The 7,691-nt window shown below is 29.0% G+C and overlaps 1 pseudogene across 1 annotated transcript; it reads left to right on the forward strand.

Moving 5' to 3' along the window:
- Positions 1 to 1,391: 1,391 nt before the first annotated feature.
- On the forward strand, positions 1,392 to 4,925 carry LOC145184797 (uncharacterized; annotated as a pseudogene). Its single transcript, XR_016452782.1, has 5 exons — positions 1,392 to 2,451; positions 2,760 to 3,014; positions 3,121 to 3,384; positions 3,547 to 3,768; positions 3,944 to 4,925. The product of XR_016452782.1 is annotated as an uncharacterized LOC145184797 (transcript).
- Positions 4,926 to 7,691: the final 2,766 nt, after the last annotated feature.

Genomic DNA, 7,691 nt, shown 5'->3' on the forward strand with positions numbered 1-7,691 from the left:
CGAAATGCAGGCATCCTTTTTACAGACTGTTTAATCACCCAACTACCCCATAGGAAATATATTTTAATAAAGTTCACTGTCAGGTACCTAGTGATGTGGAGCGAGCCATTGGACATTTAAAAAACTGTTGGGGGTGTTTGCACAAAAGTGGTGGAACAATTCAGTACACCCCAACAATTGCTGCAAAATAGTTTTTACTTGCACTTTACTGGAAAACCTTTGCATTTCCTTAGGATTAAAAATTCTAGATGACATCAACTTTGAGGACAATGATGAAGATTATGTGCATAGTTTTCAATCTGAATTAACTCAAACCAACCAAATTTGACTTGGTATTTTAAGAAGGACACAAATTAAAAACTATGTGTTTGCAAATCAAAGGCGATGATATATATTTTAAAAATGTTGCATGGATGCATGCAGGATATTTTGTTTTAGATATGACATTTTTAGGCATATAAGCTTAAGTATGTTCATGCTTATGTCAAATGAGATTGATTTGCAAATATAAAGAAGTGATTGGAGTCTCAGAATAAAAATACACCAAAAAGTTTGCTCAAGTAAACCAAATGTCAGGGAAATGTGTTAATAAAATAGCATTAACATACTAAAGTGCAGAGTTTGCACATTCCCTAAAAGTGTCATATCGGAAATATCAGAAAAGCACACAGGTCTCATGAAGTGTTGTAGTTTCCGTATACAATTTTTCAGTTTTTTAGATATCTATGATAGAAGTAAATATTTATGGCAAGTTTAATTGTATGTTAAATGTAAAAAGCTACAAGTTCTTTATAATGTAATTGTAGATCAGATTAAGCAATTCTGAACCCCTCTTTTCCTCTTTTTTATATGAAATTGAATGTAAGGTTTGCAAAATTGCTTGATACTATTGCATATATCGTTTTGGTAGTTATAAACCTTAAATAATGTGCTAATTTTTTAAGCAAAAAATGTGTAGATATCTTGCTTTATCTAATTATGTACCAATTTATTTTATGTTAGTAATAACCAGGCTGTCAAGTTGTCATTTTTTTCATTTTTTTCATTTTTTTCATTTTTTTATTGGTCTTTTTTGTTATGTCATTTTTTTTCTTTTTTTTTTTCAATTTTTTCAATTTTGTCATTTTTTTTCATTTTTTTTTGTTACTTTGTACCTTTTAAAGATTTAGTTTTCCTCATTGTTGAGATATTTTACAAAAAATGTTCAGTATTAGAATGTCTAATAAAGATGTGAGATGTTTTTCATTTAATTATTATAATTTTTGAAATTGTGTTCTTTGTTTACTATATAACAAGTTTTTTTAAAAAATCAATACTATTAGGTGGGATAATATTCTTTTAAGTATCATAATTTTTTAATGGTTGTGTTCTGATATTTTATTTTTACATTAATAGTTACTTTATTTGTCAAGAAATCGAAGTGAAAAGTTAGTTTTTAAGTAAACCAGAAAGCAGTAAGTGTAAAGTTTTAGTGAAGTTACTCATTTAAACCTGTAATTTTTTGTATAAAACCCATACATAATGGTTAAATGGACTGATGTGTGGTTGGAAAAGTTAGATATGAATCAAGTCAAAATCAAATTATGGGCTGAGAAAAAGAACTCAGAATATGCAGTTTGTAAACTATGTTTAAGTGAGTTAAAATATAGCTTAGTTGGTTTTCAAGCTCTTTTTCAACATTCTTCTAAACCAAAACATAAATCAGTGTCTGATATTAGGTTTTCAAATACAGCTCGCCATTTTTATATAGATTCAAAAACAAACTCTACAGGAGAGAAAAAAATTGTTACATTAGAATATTCTACTAATGATAAAATTTCAGCTGCAGAAGCCATGTGGCTATTTAAAGTTGCTGAGAATGATCTTGCTTTAAGACATTGTGACAATACATCAGTACTATTTCAAAGGATGTTTCCAGATAGTAAGATTTGTCAGGGTTTTACAATGAGTCGCCAAAAAGCTTCATATATTTTTCAAGATGGTCTTGGACCATTATTAGAGAAACGACTTTGTACCAGTATAACCTCAAGCCCTGCTGCTTTCACTTTGATGTTTGATGAAACAACTACCACTCAGCAGAGAAAACAAATGGATCTTTTATGTCGTTTTTGGTCAGAAGAAGAAAACCAAGTTGTCACAAAATATTTAACCTCATTTTTCTTTGGGAGAGCAACAGCTGAAGATGTAAAAAAAATGCTAGCATCTTTATTCCACAATAAAAAATATAACTTACCATGGGGTCGTCTTTTTAATATTTCAACAGATGGTCCTAACATAAACAAGGCTATTTGGAGGTTGTTAAATGAGGAGCTTTGTAGCAATGATTTTAATGGTTTGTTACCATTTATAAGTTGTACATTGCACACAGTGCATAATGCATTTCGAAAAGCAATTATGGTTCTAGGTGAAGATGCAGAGCAGCTAGCATTTGATCTACATGCATGGTTTAAGGTAAGGATTTTATTGTTAATAGAAATTTTATTTCCCTAGTTACAATAATACATAATCCTTATGTGTTATTGTAGGTAGGAACTCCAGGTTCAAAAATGATAGATTCTAGAACTCTTAAAGGCCAGTTTTTTTTCTCTATGGAGTTCAGAAGTTCCTAAACATTTTTGGAGCCATTTTTTCACACCTCATTACTCTAGAATCCAGGAAAAACTAGGGAATCTTTGACTCAAAACCCTGGAGTCTTTCTTGGGACTTTCCATCCCAGGTTATAATCTATAAATATTAGTATGATTATTTTATTAATTTAGAATGCACCATGCAAAATTGAAGACTTCAAAAAGTTAGCAGAGTCCATTTTTATTGAAGATGAAAGTTTGTTTCTTCGATTTGTCAATACTAGATGGCTTACTCTTTCTGCTACACTTGAAAAAGTCCTTTTACGATGGGAAGATACAAAGAAATATTTTTTGGAATACATTCCAAAACAAAAAGAATATAAAAAGACTCTGACAAACAACAAACGTTTTGTAAGGATTCAGAAGAGTCTAAAGGAAAATGAAAATGTAATAAATTACATCAGCCTTGTTTTTTAAAATTTTTATGTTTTAAAGAGAATAAGATTAAAGAAGATTTCAAAGAAGATTAAACTATTTACTTTTTTTTTTATAGGAGTTACTTGTGTCTATTAAATTCCTTATTGGTATTGCACCCTTGTTTGAAAAATACTTAATGATATTCCAAGATGAAGGACCACTTATTCATATCTTATTTTATAAAATGAAAGATCTTTTAATATCTTTGATGAAGCGTTTCCTTAAACCTTCTGCTGTTGACAAAAAACTTACTAAAGATCTTTTAAAAATTGATTCCTCAGATTCAACTATACATCTTGAAATAAATAAAATGGATTTTGGTGAGGAAGCAAAAAACCAGGTTAGTATTTTGTTGTTGTTGATACTTGCAGATTTTACTTGGGAGATACTATAATCTATTGTTAATATGATTAATTATTTGATATATCATTATAGAAAACAATATGGTCATTATTCTTTCCAATTTTCTGTTGTGTTTCAATAAAAAATATTTAATTTTTAGGTGAAAAAACTTTCTTGCGAAAAAAAAAGATATATCTGCCTAGAACAAATGATAGATGGATATATAGCCATTGTTAAACACTTACAAAAGAAACTTCCTCTTGATTCACAACTATTAAAAGACTTGACTTGTTTGAGTCCACAAATGAGATCTAAACCTTGGACTGTTAATGCAATTGGGCGAATAGCAGCTATGATGCCACACATTGTAAATGAGAGGGAGGTATTAATTTTAGTGTTAACAAAGTTTTCTAGAAGTTCTTTCACAAAATTATTTGCAATTTAGTTTCAAATTTTAGTTAGGTTTTAATATGTAAGTAATGCAGTTATATATACTTATATGATTGCAAATCATTATCTGGTGTTTTGAATAAAATTATTTCATTGATTTTTTCTAGGTATCATTTGTGAAGGATGAATGGAAGTTATACCAAGCAGATAATGTTTCAGAAGACTGGTATTTAGATTCAAATACAAATAAATTAAAAAGAGTAGATCATTACTGGGCTAAAGTGTTCCAAAGTAATACAGAATGTGGAAAAACTAAGTATGGATTTCTTCATAAAGTTGTTAAGAGCTGTTTAACACTTCAGAATGGAAATGCTAGTGTAGAGCGAAGTTTATCAGATAATAAGAATACATTGATTTCAGAGAGAGTAAAGTTAAATTGATGAAACATTAATGGCTTTGAGAATATCAAAGGAATATGCAAGAAGTTGCCAAGGTGCACATAATGTTGATACATTAGCAAAAGATGTTGTTCAAGCTGTTCAAAATGCTCATAGAATTTACAAAGTAAGAAAAACTGAAGAAGAGGAAGAAAAGAGATTTAAAAAAATTCATGAGGAAGAACTTATTTGTAAAAAGAAACAACACCAGGAAATGCTCCAAAAAATTGAAAAAAGTAAAATTAATCTTGATCAAAAAGAGCAAAATCTAGAAAAAGATGAGAAAAATGCGGATATGGAGTTTGAACTTGCTCAGAGAATGCTGGATGAAGCAACTAAGTCTATGCAAAGTGCCATCAATAAAGAAGATATGATTGGTATTAAACTTGCTCATGAAATGGTAAACAGTGCTAAAAAGAAATTTTACAAATGCTAAAGCACATAGCAATGAACAAAAAAAGTTGCGAGTAAATATTGGTTTAAAACGAAAAAGTGAAATGCAGAGATTAATTAATGGTTTTAAAAAATCAAAGTAGACTATCAACAAGTTATAATAAATTTTTGTGAAAAAGTCATCTTTATTTTTTAATGACTTTTTGTGTCGTTCTTTTTTATGAAGTTTGTCATTTTTTTCATTTTTTTATTGAAATTTTTCTTTTTTTTTCATTTTTTTTCAAAAAATAGTATCATTTTTTTTTCATTTTTTTAAAAAGTTGTCACTTGACAGCCTGTAATAACTCATAAATTCAGTTATTTTCTGCGTCAGCCGCAGCAATCGTTTCCAGTGAACAAGCAGTTCTTTTAGCGGAGTTGGCAAAACTTTCTGTAGAGGTTGCAATGCGAGTCAATGTTTCAGCAATACTTTCAAAGAGGAGGCTTTCGCTTGGAATAGAACGGCTGAGAACAGTGGTTATACTCTGTCCGGCTGCAACAGTTTCCTCTCCAATCTTTGATATGTAAGCCATATAGACGACAGCTTTCTACTAGTAGTTTTTCTCACCGGTTTTTTATATCGGTGATCTTATAAATATTGCTAAATTAGATGAGAAAAAACCAAAACGCTCAGTCAAAAAGAATCGCGACTTTTTAATAAATATACAAATAAATAAATTTTATTAATTAAAGTTGAGACATAATTAGAATAATTAGAATAAGAAGGCAAAATAAATGACCTAAGAAACTCTTAACGTTATTTTTTTTTATTCGTTAATCATTTAATTTTTACAAAACTAAAACCAAAATAAATTTCTTTAGCCGAGAAATTTTAAAATTAAAAACCAAAAAGAAAAAATGACCATTACTTTAAAACTTTTAACTGCTAATAACTAATTAATTTATGAGAGTTGAGAACTTGATAACGGCTTGTTATTTTATCAGTTTACGCTTCTTTACCTAATAACTTTTTTTTTTTTTTTTTGTTACAGAAGTTATATGAATTCATCTTCAGAAAAATATCCTTTGATAAAGATTTGCAATTACGGAAACTTGGTTTATTAAAAAAAAAATCAACTCGGTTGTTTTTTTGCGTAAGTTCAGCGCACAGTGCACAGTGGGCCAGTAGGTGGACAAAATGGGAAAAATTTTAGTTGTCTAATCTTGAAAACTTATTTAATTTTAGTATCTATATATATTAGGAGAAATTTATTGATAACTTATTTATATTAAATCCCTTAGTTACCAGGACTCTAAGCATTTGAATATTGAAATTAAAAAAAAAAAAAAAAATTTTAAGTAATTAACGGTGATATCAACGTTGTGTTATATTTCAATTACATCTACGTTTTTGAAACAAAAAATTAGTACATGTTATTCTAGAGTATATAGAGATAAGAAAAACCAAATGTGTGAAATAAATTTGTCATAGCATGTTATCTCAGTTATACTTTGAAAATCACAGATTAAAAAAAAAATTCCTTAAGAAATTTGTTTTTTGCCGCACTATAACTAATAATTACCACAATTTGCCATGTGCTATCTTATATTTATTTGATCTATATGATGCTTCAATTGAGTTTTAATTGATTGCTCGTCCCCTTAAATCCCCGTTCAGATTTTATATATGTTCTAATTTGGTTGCTATGGTACTAAATTTTGCATAGCAACAACTCATTTTTACATTAACGTTGTTTTAACAGTATTTTACATGCGCTAAGTACACAATATTGGGGGTATGTATTAAAATGAGATTCACAATTCTTATGAGATTATTTTTTTTGGTTAGTAAGGATACCTTACTTTGCATAGCATAGCAACAACATATTTTCGGTAGTTGTTAGTAATTTAATTACTAACACTAACAGTAATTTAATTACTTTTAATTTTAATTACTAGCACTTGTAGTAACTTAATTAATAACAAGTATTAGTAGTCCGGACGGCATATATATTATAACATTAAACTTTTAAATACAAAATACTTGTTACAATAATAATTTAGATATGGTTTTATTAAACTTAGACATTCATAATTTTCTCCAAAAAAAACAATCTTAGTATTTCAAAACAATATATTTCTGAAGATATATTAAAATTTATTCAGCCAAAATTTGCTGATTTTAAAGACGTTGATTTTAGACATGCTGTTCAACGATTTGTTTACTTGTATAAAAAAAAGTCGAAATCTGCAAACTATACTGTCAAAAATTTTGAAAAGAAGTTTGTGAGCTGGCTTAATGAATATTTAATTGTCAGAAAAAAAGACAATGAGCCAACTGCAAGTAGACGTGGTCGAAAACCAGTTGCTTTTGATAATAGTTCTAATAAAACTAAAAAACGGCGTGTATCTTGTTTAAGTGAATCTCATTCATCCAATGAATTATTTTTTGCTGCTAATAAAAAATTTAGAGATGAATCTATTATTATTGCTGCCAAGAACGTTTTAAATATTTCAAATACAGATAAAGCAACTAAATATTCAGCAGACGAAGCACTGGCTTTAATAATTGATGCAAGTCTGACAAAAGCTTCCTATCAATTGGTTAGAAGCGGAGCCTTGGAGAAAGAATATAACATTTACCCTGCTTACAATGATGTCAGAGATGCAAAATTGAAATGTTATCCTGCAAACATAATAGTGGAGGACTATTCAGCTTCAGTTCCTTTAAAAGATTTAATAATTCATACTTTGATAAGAATCTGTGCAGTTCGGGAACCTGTGCTAAGGCACTTGATATTGAACGACAAAGCAATAAAAACAATGACACTAACGTGTAATGCTGGTTTTGATGGTGCTACTGGCTAAAGTATTTATAAACAAGTTTTATCAGAACCCGACATTAACAGAGATTTAAAGCGTGAAGAATCATTATTTATTACTTGTCTAGTACCATTAGATTTGACTGGATTTAACAACAGCAACGAAAAGGTGCCTATTTGGAAAAATCAAAAGTCGTCCTCCACAGGCAATTGTAGACCCATAAGATTTGCATACAAAATGGAATCCAAGGAATCTGTGATTGAAGAAGATCAGTACATTAAAA

The sequence above is a fragment of the Hydra viridissima genome, unplaced genomic scaffold (genome assembly GCF_058129835.1).
Source record: "Hydra viridissima isolate aposymbiotic clone 2 unplaced genomic scaffold, HvirCarnegie_v1 scaffold_5, whole genome shotgun sequence".
NCBI classification, from domain to species: domain Eukaryota; kingdom Metazoa; phylum Cnidaria; class Hydrozoa; order Anthoathecata; family Hydridae; genus Hydra; species Hydra viridissima.